Below are 18,454 nucleotides of genomic sequence, written 5' to 3'. Positions count from 1 at the left end.
CCTGAGCAGATGTTAGAGGATATGGACTTCTATTGTTCTGTGTGCAGGTGGAATTCTAGCATAAAAGAAAAATTGCCAATATTCCCACTTTCATGTCATTGCAACATATGTACTGAATTCTTAGGATATTAAAAAAATACATGTGCTTAATTCCTATTTATTTAACAAAATACCTAACCCTTTGGGACAACAAAAGCAAAACTTTCCCAAGGTTGTAGCCATAATTTATATGGAGATTTCTTCTGCAATGACAGCCAGTGGCCATAGATTTTCCTGTCTCTCTCCACCTCCTTTTCTGCTGTCTGTCATGATGTACACCATGAAAGTCTATCTGTCAGTGCCAGGGATTTGACCTGGGGATTGCCAATGGGTCTTAGTAAAGGCCACCTAGAAAGGCATAGCTAGGAAATGGAAGACCATTTTTTGGTTGTTTTTCTAGTACATCCTTCAAGCAGCTTTAGGTACAAGCCTATTTTCACTCTCTGTCACACTCTTTGGCTTGGTTTTTTCAAATTAAAAAGAGAGTTTAAATCTCAAATCTTAGTAAGCCTTAATGACATCTCTCTCTTAACTCTTTTCCTTCTCCTTGCTTTGATTAGTGCACTTGTTCTTTATCATTAAGAGGACACTAGACATTCAAAAGCTCATGTGGAGGAAAAGCCTGCCCAGTGCTGAAATGATGTGAAGTGTAATGCTTTTCAGTGAAGAGAAGTCCATGGGTAAAGGTCACTCAAAATATTCCACCTGCCTTCCCTGGCGCTGCACCATGTGCGGCAGGGAAGGGCTTTTGTGATGCCCACGGCGTGCCTGTGTGAGTCAGGAGACAGAAGGATGGGCTCTGGCAGGTGTCTCAGTGCTTAACTCCTACTCTCCTAAGGGGCATAAGCACCCTGCCCTTAGATCCAGTGTGCAGAGTAAGAGACTAGCAAGGAATAGGCAGGGAACAAGCATCCCTAAGAACACGTGGTGTTGAATGAAGTATTTAGGCAGATAAAGTGAATTCTCCCTCCTAAGAACCTGATTCACAAGGGAAAGGCACCAGGATTTGCTAGCTTCCTTTATAAACTCCCTTGATAACCATGAAGGTGTGCTCTCATTAAGGCAGAAATCATCCCTTTTACCCAGCAAAAATCTGCTTTTGCACGAGGCTCATTATCCTCATCCTCAACACACTAAAGCTCAGCCTCTGCTACTGACACAGCCCTGCAGCACCTACTTGGTGCCATGGGCTGCTGCAGGGTGTGATGTACTAGCTTTTCTCCAAAGCTGTGAGAGACACCACAGTGCTCCTTCAGTTTTCTTGCAGGCCTTGCTAACACAGCTGTGCCCAGCATGCTGAATGCTCCCCTCCTAAACCAGATTTTGGATGTCCAAATAGAATTAGCCTACATTGACCTCCCTGTCTTGAGTTAAAGTAACAGAAGCTTTTTCTTTCAGGGCCAAAATACAGGTTTTGGCATCTAAGGTTTAAAAGTTCTCTGTGAGATCTAAAAAAGCCTTTCTTAGTGTGGCACATTCTAGACATGTCAGCTAAGTTAAAAATACACCTAGTTCATATTCCTTGATTTCAAATTAACATATGTCATTCTAATGATTTGTCAATTAAATTAATGCAGAGACAAGCATTGTCTTCAAGATTGTATGAAACAATGGAAATGAATCTTAGATGGATAGGATTGAATAAAAAGTGTTTCTTAGGTGTATGGACATAGAGTTTTAAATTCAGGATAGAAGAAGAAGGGTCTAGAATATATCCTTTCCAACTGGAGATATTCTATGATATTCCTATGAAAAGGAAAGGGAGACTTAGAGACAAAAAAATGACTGAGACCTTGGTTTAGCCACAGTTATTTACAAGAAAGCAGATCTTGACTTGTGTGCAATGAGGACTTAGGAGTAATGACATTCTTCCTCATTTGAGATTGCTGGAAATACCAGAAATTAATTTCCTCTTACTGTGGTCCTCAAACAGATAAAGAGGCAGCTCTGGAACCTACATAGGCAAAGGTAGGAAATGAGTAAGTAGCTGAGTTCCCAGGAAATGAACCCTAGACGTTTTACTCACTAGGGCTGCATGCCATATTCAAGACCATAATCTTTGTGTATGAGCAAGGAAAGTTTGATAAAAGCACATGCCCACACATTCTTCTCTGCTTCCTTATTTACACATTTTGTATGTGAACCAATAAACCACACATTTTTCATCCACACTATTCATATTGAGCAGAGTCATGACAGATTACTGCAGACTGGTAAAAGCTTTCTGTGGAAAATTTTAACCCATCTGGAGTGTTGAAGATCACCTGATTGTTTCAAGATATTTTTAGTAAGAATGATAGTTGGTCTTTAAATTAAAAATTAAAAATCTCCATCCTTTGCCAGATGCTTTTACTAACTTGTCAAGAACTTAGCGTTTTTCCCTCTTGGTGATAATCGAATGGTTTGAGGCTTAAGTGTTTACTGGAAGACAAAATATGGTTTATTCTGTGCCTGATAGCCAGTTTACATATACTTCTCCATCTTGATGATAGCTCTATAAACCATATAATTTGGTGAAATAGAAAAAAAATCTGATTTAGGCTGTAGCAAAGCATGATATCATTGTTTCATGCTGGAGAAAATTATGGGGTCTATATAGGAATTATTTTTTTTTGTATTCTCATCAATTATTGTTGCTTTTACCTGCAAGGAAAGTATCCTGTAGGCAAGGATCTAAACCTAATTAACATTAACCAGTACACAAGTTAAAAACTATACAAAAATGTACTGTGAAACCCAAATTTGTTGTTCCATATTTTAAAAAGTCACAATTCAAACCGTTAGTGATCCACAGAAATGGACCATGCCAAAGTGAATTCTTTCATATTGGTTTCCCATTGTTGTTGTGAGTGAGATTACAGCACCATCAGTGTCTGACCTGAAGTGTCTCACCTGCATCTCACCTGCTGAAGGTAATGGCAAATCATCAGCAGAGTGATGAGGCACTTGTGGTTTTCTTTGGGTAGGTGCCTACCACAAGGACGTACCTTATTTCCAACAGTGAATCCATGATAATAGTGTATGGATAATGCCATCCTGAAAGGATTACACTTTGCAAGATGTGAGCTGTGGTTTTCATTTCCTGTTCCCATCTCTGACCCCTTTTTTCTCAGCTCCTTTCCGTTCCTCTTTTATGGTTTTCCTTCTTTAGCTCAGTTTTAATCTAAATTTCCCATTAATTCATCTTATCTATTCAGTATTCCAGGTGTCCTATTCCTGCCTTGCTCGCTAGCCTTGTTGTACCAGGAGTTCACTGAACACTGTTAAGTGTTCAAGAGAATACTTGGCAATAAAGACTTGGCAGAAAAAAACTTACTACTTCTGTACAGTGACCTTTAGGCACCTCTAATATGTAGTCAAATATTAGAAATGCTCATTAAACAGTTAAGAAAAACATCTGAGGATGCAAAGTTACTAATCTGGAGCCAGAAGGTGAATCAGAGGCAGAGCTGGGAGCACCCCAGGCTTGTGTGCCTTGCCTTCCATTCAATGACTTTTGCTCCTTATGTCTGCAGTGACTTTCATCTGGAAAGATAAATATACATCCAAGTAAAGTCCATGCCTCTGAGAAGTTGAAAGCATTGCATTTATCTCTGTCTCCATCTCTGTTGCATGTGTACTGGATGTTTATAACTTGGATATATTATATGGGCATATTCAGAGTCAATAATAAGCAGATCCCTTGGTCAGAGATGTCATGATGACTACCGTGGTTTGTTTCTTTGTTATAAACTTGAAATTCAGACTAGATACATAAAAAGGTTCCCTCAAATTCATCAAAGCCAATACATATTTACACTGACATAATGCATAATGTGTGATAATTTGCTTCTCAGTGCAAAACTGAGGCCATAACCCAACTTCACCAAATACAAACTTTGTTTTGCTTTGATTTTTATAGAAACATCCAAAGCTTCCAACACACCCACAACAGGTATTCAAAGTAAAAGCCAACAGCAACTGTTTGCACACATCTTTGCTAAGTAAAACTGCAGTCATTGTGCAGTCCTTTTTCTGTTTCTTGCATTACCCTTTACAGTGTATTGTCTTCTTGCGTCCCTGTTACCAGCTGTACACATTCTTTGAGATTCAAGGCTTCATACTTAATCCAGAGGGTATGAGTACTAAATCTGTACCATCACGCTGTCTGAAGCAATGATAATTAGAAATTAATCAATTATTTTTAGCCTAACTTTAGCATCAATAATAAAACACATGAAAATTTTTAAAAATTAAGCTCTCAGGAAACAGGTCTTCTGCAGAAAATTACTGTAAAAAAGCTAAAGGAAGCAATGAAAAATCAAATGCTTTCCCTAGTGTTTTAATTGATGTCTGGAAAAAACATAATCTTTTGTAAAATTGCATTTAAGTTCATTATTACATTTCCCAGTTAGTTTTAAAATGCTGTAGAAAGTCTTGTATTTTCTATTATATCCTGCATAATGATACAATGTATCTTACAAGGACAATTAGCAATCTTTGCATATCAAAACACATATCTGAAGGATTTTTTATCTGATATGCAGGTGTCACACAGATTGTGGAAACAGTAAGAAAGTAGGTACATTTTTTATTTCTATAGGAGTAGATGTTCTGCTGTCCCATATCTGCAAAGCTAAAAGGATATTCTTTATCTTTTAAAGCATTAAAGAAATGTTGAATAATTCATTTCCAGAAGTATTAACTCTACAAAAAATAAGAAAAAAAATCTCTTATTAGTTTTCCAGTTTGAAGACATTTCAAATCTTTCTCAGATACTAATTTTACAAATGTAATGTCCTTGGGAAATGAAACTCAGTGCCTGCTTCTCTAATCAGACTTGACTCTCTGTTTACTTTATGTGTTTCTGCCTATTCTGTCATTGAGATAAATAAATGGAATTCCTGAATAGTAGCAGAATGGTAATTATTAGTGGCTATTGTAAGAATTTAAATCACTACTAAATTCCTGGATTAACTTTATAGTATGTTTAAAAACATTGGTGAGGAGTGAGAGATGGGAAAGAGAGACAATGTGACACTAAACTATTTTTTCTTCAATTTTTAATGTAAAGTTGTTTTAAAAATGAAAAGATGGAGGGGAGAATCTAGTTTTTGCTGCTTTTCCAGCTAGTCTACATCTTGGCCGGTATAGATTCATCACTAGGAAGAGACTGAAAAGTTTTACCTTTGCTCTTCGTTTATGATGTATCGCTTCAAACGATCAAGTCACTTAGGCAATGAAAAATCATCTTTGCTGAACTGGATAACAATTGCAATTTATTTCTCAGGTATTCTGGGCACCTCCTTTGACTTACTCAGCATGCTGGGCTTTGAGATGAGATTGGGGTACTCCCTACTAACCAGGCATGAGACCCCAACTTGGTGTGAGGCCCTGGGAGAAGGAAAAAAAAAAAAGAAAAAAAAAAGGACATCACTCACATAAAGAGTTTTAACAGATACAAGGCAACTAATACTTAAAATAAACTACTGCAATGATCAGATTGAGCTCTTCATTCCTGTGGTGTTTTTCATGCAGATAGAAGTATTTCTCTGCATTTTTTAGGCTTGCTACTTTAGAGAGCAGTGTCCCCAAGGCACAGACTGGCCCCCAGAGGGGCTCGGTAGAGTGCCTGCCTGTTGCCACTGGTCTGCAGACACCAGAGCTCCCTCTGAACCGCCACCTCTGCCCACAGCCCTCCTGATGAAGCCCAAAAGCTTTAGGCTCAATAGGGGAAAAGATGGCAGATGAAGTGAGACAAAGGAAAAGAACCATGCACAAGACAAAACCTAGACAATTTTAATGGCAGAAGCAAAGAGGTTAATTCACACTCTCTATCGATTGCTTTAGATAAAGTGTGTCAATAGACCAGAACAATATAGAAAAAAAGTGAAAGACTGGCAAGAAAGCAGAGGGAAGGGACAGTGTGGTGCCCAGGACTCACATTAGGAAGGGAATAAATTATGCATCATTATCTCATCATCACCATCATCATCATCATCATCAGAGAACGCTACATTAGAAGATCTGTCAGTAAAAGGTACTGAAAGTCTGTAGCTGAAAACAACTCCTGTCTGATCAGGAAACAGATGTAGCAAAGTCAGCTCTATGGTGGCAGCTCTATTCCATCTCCTCATCTTGCTGGGAGACTGAGATTTAGTTCAGGTGGGAATTTCATTCTCTGTACCCAAAGCTTAGTGTGTCAGCTTGAGTAACCCTGGGGTGCCACTTCAACTGGTCCTGGAACCACAAGAAACTGGACTGCAACAAACAGCCCTTTTGATAAAGACCACTGAACACACATTGAATGGTTTTACCACAATTTTCAGTGGCTAACAACCTGAATTTGATAAAAGTCAGTAACTTAGAAGGAAAAGGTAACATATCTTATTACCAGTCTTCTGAGCCAGGTCCCTATCTGTTTTTATCTTACTGGCTGCTCTGCAGATTAGTAACTGATGCCCCTCCATCCCTCCTTTTTCATTTTCTACTTTAGAAACTAGAGGAAATTCTCTGTCAGTACTTCTGTCCCATGGGAAGCTGCAAATAAGAAGCTCATTTTACTGTTTATACTAAATTATATCATGCAGTTATTGCCCTATTTATTTTCCTTCTGCATCTTCATTAATTTTATAAAGTGAAAATATATTGGCAGGGAATAATTCTAGTCTTGACATCTGACTTGTGCAATGTGTCAACAAAGAAAGTATGAATTGTTTTTCTTTTTGAAATAGGTATTCAGTGCAACCCACAGAACTCAGGACTACTTTCTGTATTGGAGATGTACTGAAAAGACCTTTGTGGTTATCATATTTTACTGTGAGATCAAATATATATATACAGATGGAAGAATGTGTAGCAGACAGCAATATGCAATTAGTTATCTGGAAATATTTTGAGAATTTTTCAGATATTTTTCAGTATGAGAATTATTATTAGAGAATTTTGAGAATTATTATTATTTTTTCTGGTTTATCACGACATCAAACAGCACAGTATTATGATCTTACTTTCCAATATTGCTAAAAGTATAAATAGTAATTGCAATAAACTCTTATTGGAGGGAGTCCCTTTCCCTGTCCATTTTAAAGGCATGCATCATTAAAAAGCTAAATTATCTGTATACCTGCAGATCCTTCCTGCTATGTTCTGTAAAGCTCTTTTGAAAATGGCCAGTCTTTACTGCTGGAGTATACTTTACTGCTGAAGTATCTCCATCTGAAGCCAAGAACACTGGGGAACAGTTTTGTTAAACCACACTTCAGGTTAGAAGACTTGTCTCTAAACTGACTAATGAACTCTGTGTGATGCCTGGTGCTGGTTGGCAGCAGCCACATGGTGGGGGCTGCATTGTGCTATTCTGAGAGCACTGCCCACAAGAGCTGGGCTAAGGCTGGAATTCCTGCTCTGCCTTTTACTCCAAGGAATGCAAAATACTTACAGCTGGTAGACTCCAGGTAAGTGGATGAGGCAATTATCTGGAGATTTAAACAGAAGACATCTACCCCCTGTGCTCTGTGGCTGTGTGTTTGTGTAATGGTTGGCTGTCAGGCTCAGAGGGCTCCTCCCGTGCTGCCCACTTGGAATTACAGTAATGTAGTTACCTCTAGGACAAGCACATGAAAAAGCCAGACTCATGGAATCACTTTGGTTGGAAAGGACCTTTAAGGTGTGTACATGCTGTCTCAGATGAGGGAAATTTTTTACATAGACACCAAAGCAATACTCAGTAATAGAATTCTTCTATGGATTATTTCCACATCTGTGGCAAACAGGTTTTTGAGATTCCAACAAAGTTTCCACAGCTTTTTGTACAGAGAAACAATCCTATTTACTCGTACTAGTTTCTGCCGAATTTTGTGCCTGAAGGATGGTCACTGAGCCCACCACTGCAATTCACTGGTGTTCCACAGATTTATTAATTCCTTATTGTGAGAGAGGGAGGAGTTATAATCCTTCCTCTCGGAGGGAATGAACTGCTGCTAAAATCTCAATGTTGAAATCCTCTGAGATGTCTGACCTGTGTTTTGGAAATGAATGGAGGTTAGGAGTTGCAAAACAGGAGTGAAATTCCTCAAAGTCTTTTCAACCATGTGTCTTTGGACCATGTCAAAGCACAGCAATAAACTGAGATACTCTCATTCTGTCCTTTAGCCAGTAAGCCATCATTTGTCTTTAACAGTAAAGGGGGATGAATTGGATCAAGCAAGTTATAAACCAGTATTACAACCTCAGGCTAAGTTATAGGTCAACATTGCAATCAACTCAAGGCTAGAATTTTACTTGGCGCCTTCCTGGTGTGTCTGGAAAATAGAACAGAAGATAAAAATACAGAGTTATGCAGGACTTTCAAAATTTTTATTAAAATTATTCAACTTGGTTTACCACTTCTAGTGATCCCGACTATGCTGCTGAATTAAAGACAAAAATCTCTATGGATTTATTGGAAAGGAAACTTCTAGTTAGAGACTGACTTAATCAGCTGTGTTCTAGGTTCAATTTTTATCCTTATTCTAATAAGCTTCACAGTGACTGGAGGCATGGCATTTTGTCAAACCAAGGACAGTAGGAATAATGTAAACCTATTTTTACTCCTGAAAGTACAAGACTGTGGGTCACTTTGTCCATAGACTTGGCTAGAAGCAAAGTAATTATGCCATTTTCTTATTATAAGATACATCCAAGCCAAGGATCTTTGTAAAAGCTGCCTGGAGGATGGTGCTTTCGCTTTAAAGGAGGATATTGAAGAAACAGACAATGCCACTTGCAAAAGAGGAATCTACAGAACTCGAATGAATCTGCATTATGGAAGAAAAATCACTACCACTTGCTCACTTCTGCTAACTGTGCTAATTGCTGGTCTAGCCACTAATCTTTGCAATAACACATTTTTAACTTTGTTAAAAAAAAAAAAAAAAAAAAAAAAAAAAAAAAAAAAAGCTTTTGTTATGCCTGATTGGTTTTTTTCAGCTCAAATAATAAAATTATTTAGTCTCCACATCTACACTTCTTGCTACTTCTACACATCTTTTAAACACCTCCAGGCTCCACCACTTCCCTGAGCAGTGTGTTCCAGTGATTGACAACTCTTTCAGTGAAGAAGTTTTTCCTAACATCCAATGTAAACCTCTCCTGGTGCAACTTGAGGCCATTTTCTCCTTTCAGATGGTTTTAGAGAGCAATAAACTCTTCCCTGAGCCTCATTTTCTCCCTCAGCCCCTCCTCATAACAGCTGTGCTCCAGACCCTTCACCACTAATGCAGCTTTATAGATAACATTTAAACTTATATGCAAATGTGATGACGAATTTTCTAATTGTCTTTAATTCTTCTGAGGTGCTGTGTTCACAGAGGCATTCCTTCCATTCAGTGGCTCCTGAATGGAAGGAAGCTGCAGAGCTGCAGAAGGAGAGTTTAACCAGCACTGAGCTTTGGAGACCCTGGTACAGACTCTGACAGACTAAGTTAATGATAATTTGAAAACATTTTTCACATATTGACGACATTCTACCCATATGCATCCAGCTGGTTCAGAACTAAGGATGAGAGATTGCTGATGGTGGCCCCAGGTCATACAGGAATGATTCAGTCTGAACACTTCATGAACTTCAGCTGATTCCCTTGTTACCTCCTAGGCAAATTTGGAGTCTCATTCAGAGGACTCATGTTCAGTGAGGCCAAAGAAGATCCTGCATCTTAGTACCAGCCTTAAGTCCTAAGCTATATATTTTCCACATTCTGAGGATAAGACTGAATGAGATAGTGGCAGGAAGCCTTTTGTGAACCACATATGTTACTGCACTCACACTTTCAACCCAGACCCAACCTCTGGCTCTCAGAGAGAAATGAGCAGCTGGGACTTCTGTTCTGCCCACACAGGTCTTCCCATTTGCTCCCTGTCCTAGGAATGAGGGCATCAGCCATGGGCTGCACTTGACTAGCTGCAGGAAAGTCACCTCCCATCCACCCTGCAGAGATGAGGTCAGTGGATGTGTCCTCCTTTGGCAAGGGTGGGATTTTGCAGCATTTTGATTGACTCAGGCCGAGCTGGTGCAGGTTGATGGCTGTTTGACACAGTCATGAGACATTTACAAAACACTTTCACGTAACTGTGTTTCTCCTAGTGTGTCTCTGATGAGACAGTGTAGTGAAACACACTGCTCAGGTTTCCCTTTGTAGGTTGTAGTGTGGCATAGCGGATTGTATGCTCTCTTAAGGCTGTTCAACCAGAGGGCAGAAGACATTTTGGGCCTGAAGAATTTCAAGCCATTTCCTCTTGATTCAAAGGAAGAGAAGGCTTTAAATTATACAGGGATGAAAAAAGTACCTAAGAATGCAAAAGAAAAGAGAAGGTGGCTTAAGCTATGGCTGATTCAGTCCCCCTCAGCTCCATTAAGGGTACCTTGGTGACAGGTAAGTTTGTGACTATCAGTAATTATCTTGGCCACTTTCATGTAATATTGGCTGATAATAACAGAAGTGCCATGAGAACAAATTATCTTGTGACAGACGCTGATTTTAAGGATGTATATTCTCTGCAGTATTAGATAGGAACACTAGATACCAACGTCAGCATTACCTGATGTGCTATTGGATTAGACTTTTTTACTGTACCAGATGCTAAATCAACAGAGAGATTTTGCTTACCAAAGCAAGCTGACAAAACAGTGTTTCATAAAACACTTAGAATTGTATACCTTGGCAAAAGTTTCTGCAATGGAAGACAACCAAGTCTGACTTCCTTCTTTCATAGATTGCCAGGTGGCACCTCCCACACATTCAGTCTGGTCACATTATTTGAAAATATTTTTGAACAGAAGAAAGATATTTTTTCTTTCTTTTAATATCTTTATTAAATATTGTCAAACAGCCCTAGTTTTGCTAACACAATACAATAAGGGTTACTTTTTAAAATTAATTATACAAAAGGATTAATTTCAGAATTTCATTAAATCCTGGCTAAGAAAGCTAATTTATACTGTCCAGAAAATACTCCATTAGTATAAGACTACATTTATTCCCTGTATTGAATGAGCTGCTGGGCGTAATTAGATAAAGCAAACAAAATCAAGGGAGTCCATAGGTGTCTGCCTACCCCTGGAAGGACCTACTGCATGTAGCAACCTGGAATGGGGAAGGAGACGAGGCTGACAGAGCCTGTACAGAATCACTGTCTTTGTCTGTGGCTGGAGTACTATCCACCACAGCAACCCCAAGCCTTTCCCTCCTCCCAGAGCCAGCTCAGGCATGGAGCTGTCCTCACTCGCTGTGCTTGCTAGGCATGCACCACATCGGACATCAGCCCAGCCCTGGCACTTCTCTGGGTTCCTTTGGCGTAGCCAAGGTCAGGACCTTGTGGCAGGAGGGCTGCATGGGAGGTGAATGTATGAGGGGCACAGGGAAGTTGCAGCTGGCCAAAGTGGACATTGCCGACTGCTGGGGTGATGCTATTACATGGCAACCCAGGAAGTTTCTGCTGAGATGATATTGTGTGCAATCATCAGTACACCAGTAACAGTAACCTGTGTTTTTATTTCTGCAGGATAAATCATCCTGGGAGCTCCTGCTCTCCAGGGTGTAGGGGGGAGCAGGGAGAGTTGATGGAACTCTGCATTTACCAAGTCACTATGGAAATGGTAAATTCATAAACCTAACATTATCCTTTTGGATGGGAAGATCCATAGATGCAGTTATTGACTATGCAGGTGGTGAAACAATCAAATAGTGGGCAATGGAATGAGCCAAAAGCACTTTCCATTGATAAATTAAGCAAATTAAATTAAATAAATAAAGCACTTATAATAAAAGGAAGTAAAGATTGATGTGTATAGAATGTTCATCATGGTTTTTCATTCTTCCCTTCATTCTTCCTCTTTCCTACCATTGTTTATTGTGATCCTTTTCTATGCTAAGCCTAGGTTATGCTGTAAGGTCTTTTAGTTACCTAGGATGTGTGCTTCGTGTGGTATATAAATATATGTAGAGAAGACTTACATGGGTCAATAGTGGGTGTTGTCCCAGTGTGATGGAGAAGAGTAATTTGATGTGGAAGAACACAGGTTCAGAGGATTGGAGCCAGTAAACCTATGTTCCCCAGGATTACAGCACTTCTGATAGAGATACCCACAGCTCTGCAACGTTCAAGAAGCGTGTTAGCCCTGCAGCAAATGAGAGCACAGCAGAGTTAGGGAGAGTTGGGAGAGTCCCCTGTACTCAGCACTGGTGAGGCTGCACCTTGAATCCAGTGTTCGGTTTTGGCCCCTGGAGTGTCCAGAGAAGGACAATTAAGGGGGTCAAGGCCTGGAGCACAAGTCTTACGAGAAGCAGAGGGTGGGTCTGGGACTCTTTAGCCTGGAGAAGAGAAGGCTTAGGACACCCTATTGCTCCTTAAAACTACATGAAAGGAGGATGCAGCCAGGTGGGGTTGGCTTCTTCTGCCAGGTAACAAGAGACAGGACAAGAGAAAACAGCCTCACGTTGTACCAGGGAAGGTTTAGGTTTGATATTAGGAAATATTCTTCTGTGCAAAAAGTGGTCAGGCATTGGAACAGGCTGCCCAGTCAAGAGATTGAGTTACCATCCATGGAGGTATTTAAAAGATGTGCAGGAGGGGCACTTATGGACATGGTTTAGTGGTGAACTTGGCAGTGCTGGGTTAATAGTTGGACTCAATGATCTTAGAGGCCCTTTCCAACCTTGATGATTCTCTGAGTTTCTTTCTCTAGTTAATATTTGTCTTGCAGAGACAGTGGAACATCTGGTTATCCAATGATTATAGCACTACAGCTCCAAAATGCTATTCTTCATTGTCCTGAAATAAAATTGGCTGGGTTCAGTGGAGTTGTTTTTATCTTCACTGCCAAAGCAGTACCACTCTGTCTCTCTCCTCTTCGTCAGTTCAGCATCCTCTGGATTATTATGGACTCATGCTTCCCATCAAAGGCTAGCAAGAGCCCAGGATTTTTTTTAAAACATGTCCCACCAACTCAGTGGAGATTCCCAATCCTTTCATACAGCTAATTTGGAAGAGCTAGACTCAAAAGGCTTCTGTGCTGTTATAAACCAGTATTTTTAGAGACAGTTGTAACTTATTGTACCCATTTGGCTGCCTGTCACTGTTTCTCATGTTGAAACCATCTTGAGATCCACAAATGTACTTCAGTGCTAGAGCTACTGGTGGATGGGAATAAAAGCAGTTTTGTTTTCTTTCTCTTGTCTCAGGTGTGTTAGCTAACAGGTTTTAGATTCTTATTATCGGCAGGATAAATTGTACTTTAATATGGTTTAGTTGGCTCACTCCTAGGACTCATGTACACTTCATAAGGCATATTAAAACATTACTTGCTAAGTCTGCACCAGAATATATAATATAGTAGTTAAAAATGAGTTAGCTAACACATTTTTGAGAAAAATGCCACTTCTACTGAAGCCAAGACATTCTGTTAATGAGTTGAATATTCCTTCTAGCTCTTTTTTGCAGCAAAGGGAAAATAGTTTTTACATTGTCCAGATCTCTGGCATGGGCTCACACAATAGGAGAGGCAAGAAGACTGGCCCATGGGATTGTGTGAGGAGATGGAGTGACCCCTGCCCTGCAGGGCTCTGTGCTGGGCCATGGCTGAGTGCTCGACAGCAGCTGAGCCTCACAGGAGGATGGAAACAGGGCCAGGTGCCTTTGGCTGGAGCCCTGCCACTCACGGGACCATGCTGGCTGCAAGGCAACCCCTTCTCCCACTGATCAGTCCGACCCTTTTTCTGGAACACCAGGAGAAGCTGAGGCACAGCACTGTAAAAGCACCTCAAGAGGACAGGTGATGGCCTGGGCATATTAGGATGGTGGGTCCTCCATAAAATGAATGAGACACAAGAGGTCTGGTTGTCAAACCCGATGGCAGTGCCTGATCTGATGTCTGCTGAAATTACTAGAAAGATGCCATGACCTGCCTTGGCAAAAGTGGCAGTGATTGTAAGGAACCCAATTTGACTGCTTTCTGTCAGACCTGTTCCCCCAACAGCCCCCACCCATGAAAGCTTGATTCTGGAAACCTTGAACTATGACACCCGACCTCATCATCTTCTGCCATTTCTACTCCTCACCAACATCTTGAGACCACCACCCTAACCCCATAAGTCCAACTGACCTCTGGCTTGCTTGAGCTCCTCTCAAGAAAACGTGTTTGTTTGCAGGATTTTATATCTGGTGAAAGGGCCCTTGGTATTTTCATCACCTTGTACTATTTTGCTTCAGGGTTGGTCTGTTGTTTTTTGGCTATATTTACAAATTCCAGCAAGCTATCCTTAAGAGAAAGGTGCTTTTTACAAGTCTCCCATTCAGCATTCATGGCACAAATCATGGAAATTCCTTTAGGCTATGCTGGTGCCAGACTCTGTGCCTCCCACTTTTATGTACGCTTAATGAAATGGATCTATTTTCTTATGACCAGACTATCTTGGTTTCAGTCATATCAGGGATGAAATACAATTGCATTAGTAATCCCATATGTGCAGTGCTTGATCTGTTTCTCTCTGTTTCTTTAGGATCTTTTCCTGCCTTGATGAGGAACTTTTTTCTTTTCTCTTCAGCTGCTCTTTTCTCCCTTTTTAGACTTTTTCCTGCTGCTTCTCCCTCCTTCTTTTCCCCTCCCCCGTTTACACTTAACCTTCTGTTTCTCCTAGTGTCCTGGCAGGAAGGATATAATGCAATCGCTGCTATACAGTGACAAAAGTAAATATGTAGCTCTGAGTAAGTGCAACAGGGTCGAACAGCCTTTTTGCAATATGATACCGCATAATCTGCTTCCCTTCTAGAGATAGTTGCTTGAATGTTAAAGAGTTGTAGCTCCACTGCTTTTACAACTCAGTAGTTTTTAACTGTACTTTTCTTTTGCTTTGCATAAAGCAGTTCTTTTACTGGGGCCGTTTCTGAAACTACCTTCCAGATTAAATCTGAAGTGGGAATAAAAGGCATGGGTTTGTGTTTCGGATGATTTGCTCGTCTTTTGAATATCCGTATGTTTTTCCACACGTAGGAGGAAAAAGGAAAGCTGGATAATTTATGTGTGGTAAAGCCACATGCACACGCAGAGACACAGGAAGGCTTCTAATGCTAAATCCTTATGACTAAGCACCCAACACAGTAAGTATTCTTTTTAAACAACTGCTGGTAGCATGTGGGCTTTTTAACTTTCCCAAAGAAAATAATAAAGACTAAAAATTTTTGAAAGAGCCTACATGACTTGGGGGATCTACATTCCATTGAAAATAAATGGGAATTCTGCATCTCAAATTCCCTGTCGCTTGTGAAAAATTAGCAATACTGAGTAGTGCCACAGTATTTTATGTGTCTCCTACAAAGGAGTGCCTTTAATGTGCAACCAGAAGTTTAAATGATGGGTGAGCTATTTTACATAACCAGTTAAATAGGACTAGTTTAATTACCTGCTTTACAGAAGCAGATGCTTTTTAATACCAGTGAATTTCATGCATTAAAGGTACATGATGACTGGCCCAAATTCACCTGGGCCAGGGGACAGGATGTGGGTGTGGGCACATTTTCTTTGGCTGTAAACTGCCTTCCAAGATCATCTCCTGTGCACTCGCGCATCCCCCACGCCACAGTTCACTGTCACCCTCAATTGTGCTGATACAACTCTCTGGGAGGCTGCACTGTAAACTCATCGTTAAAAATTTGCCTCTAAAACCCTCATGTTCTCTCATTTCCTTGACCATTATACAGCACAGTCTCACAGTTTTATTGGCACATATCAGAAAGAGATAAACGGCAATTCAAGAGCAGGAGCTTATGGGAAAAGTGGGACTGGCAACAACTTTAGTCTCCTTCCCAGTGAAATAAAATGTAAACCATGGAACCACAGGCTGAAGTCACAACTGCATCATTATTCTTCCAGCAGCAGTACTAAAGAGGCCCTCCTCCCAGGTTCTAATTACTGTCTCTTTGCTGCTCTTTCAGTTTGCCAGACTGCATGGTCACAGAGATCAACCAGCTAATCCAGGTTTCAAATGTATAAATAAGGAAAATATATATTATATGTATAAATAAACAAAACAAAATAAACAAAGAAAAAATTGATAAATTAAATACAAGTAAATGATAGCAAGTAAAATATAAATAAGTATACAGATTTTACCTACTTCCACTGGATTTTTTTCCTCTCAGATGCAGCAAATGATGGGGAAGGGGAAACAGGAGTGGCCAAGCTAGCATTACTAGGAAAACATAAGTCTTCATAAAAGTCACTGATGACAATTCATATTGATTTTAATGGTACAGGTTGAATTCCTGCATTTTGCAACCTTTGCAATATATTCCTGGTAACAGTGGCAGAAGGAAGAGTTGTGAGGTAAGGGAGCTAGAATAGCTGAAGGGGAGGGAAGCAGAACCCTGAGATTTCCTAAGAGATTTCATTGGGTTTTATCTTTAAAGAGAATATCCTTTCTGAAATACAAGCATCTAAACTACTCCTACTATTCAGGATGCATCTGAATTTACATGACAAGGACTGAGATAATGTCTTAAAGCAAAACAAATGTAAAGCAGCTTAGAGTTTCAGCAATTTCTTTCTCTGAAGATGACACTACACACTGAAGTGTATCAAGTGCTGAGGAAGACAAACTTTTAGTCCATGTTGATTTGCACAGATTTAACAGCTGCAACTGTGTACCACATCTACAGAGGGTCACACGTACCAGAGAATAAAGCAAAAAATTATAATCCCACCAGGAAACTGAATAGATCCAAATTCTGCACTAATGAAAGTGACACCAAATAACTCTCACCTAGTAAGCTAAAGATGAAACCCTATAGCCAAGAACCTAATTTATGGGCTAAGAGTGTCTCCTCAAAGCTTGGATTTCTGTGGCACTGCTTTTGTGAAACACAAGACCTGCGTTGTGTAAGCAGCATTAGAACTAGAGCCTTATTTCAGCAGATTCATAGTTCTAAGTAATATGGAGCTATTTGAAAGTTCAGACCCATAAGAAATCCTACAAAAGATGTAATCAGATGCAGATGGTAAAATTTTCAAAGTTAAATCCTTTGTTACCAACTCTGGGAGGAGCCTTAAGTATTACAAACAAACACGATAAAATAATAAAAGCCACAGTTCTTGAATTCACATGGCACCGTGCAGCTCCCATTTGGCAGTAAAGGCATTTACTATCCATCCTTGTTGTGAAGAAAAAAAAAATCTTGAAAATGGAACTTTAAAGAGTTCAGCATCAGCAAGCAAAACATATTATGGAAAACAGAACTAGCTCTTGTTCAAGTTGGTTTTAATCACAAAATTCTTAAGCCAATCTCTGTATTTTGTTGATTCATGGATTTTGGACAGATGGAGTTGGAAATGCCTAGTCTGGCAACAAATCTTGTTAAAAAACAAAACAAAAAAGGACCGCTACTAAGGTTGGATCTGAGGACCTTCTAGATATCCACAAAACTGTAGACATTGAGCTTTCTCTTTGGTATGCCATTTATTTAGATGCTTAAATATACATTTCAAGATCCAATGTAAGACAACTAAAGTGCAAATACTGGCTATGGGTAGCATAACACAATAGGATGGGAAATAATGGAAATTTTATACAGTTTTTTATTATATATATATTTTATTAATCTGATGCCTATTTGATTTATTTTAGATATATCCTCTTTCAAATACAGCCACAGAAGCCACAAAGTGTGTTCTGCAGTGAAACAGAGCTTGGAAAAAGAGAGGTGAATAAAAAATTATCTGGTGTGATAAAATAACAATTGGAATAGGAATAATATGATGTGGCAGGTTCTCTGAGGCTGGAACTTTTTCTGTGTCACAAACCCATCATGCTGTGGCTGCTACCCAGGAACAAATAAAGGGAAAAGCAGAACCAACCAAGTGGGGAGGAAAGACACTCCAGGCTTGCAAAGACTGTGACTCTACAAAACAAGGCAACAGTGGTTAGTGCAGTACTGGAGGAGTGGATCAGAGCCAGGGTTGGAGCCAGCCCCAGGGAGCGAGAGCAGTGCTTGCAGCAATGGCACAGGAGATCTGGGAATGGGGATGTGTCCCAGCAGAAGCAGGTGAAGAGCCTCCTAAGTGGAGAGGAAACTTAGATGAAGTGAAAAATGAATGAGTGAAGATGGTGTTGGCAGTTACAATAACAGAGACTTTCAAAGGTATAAAAGTAGTGTAAAGTGTACAGAGAAAAAAAATATATAAGAGGGCTCTTATCTCTGGAACAACCAGAGCTGTCTGGGTGTCATGTTTCTGAAGTCTTCAAGTTTAGAAAAAAATACATTGGGAAACAGAGGAAAAAAAAAACTTTATCATGGATGAGAAGTAACTTTTATTTATTATTTATTTTTATTTAAGTGTTCAATTCCACTGCAGTGATTGGAGCTGTGGGCTTAGGATCTGAATTATTTAAGCAAAGAATTGACC

The sequence above is a fragment of the Pyrgilauda ruficollis genome, unplaced genomic scaffold (assembly GCF_017590135.1).
Source record: "Pyrgilauda ruficollis isolate IOZ18807 unplaced genomic scaffold, ASM1759013v1 scaffold68, whole genome shotgun sequence".
NCBI lineage: Eukaryota > Metazoa > Chordata > Aves > Passeriformes > Passeridae > Pyrgilauda > Pyrgilauda ruficollis.
Note: the sequence above shows the minus strand (reverse complement) of the source record.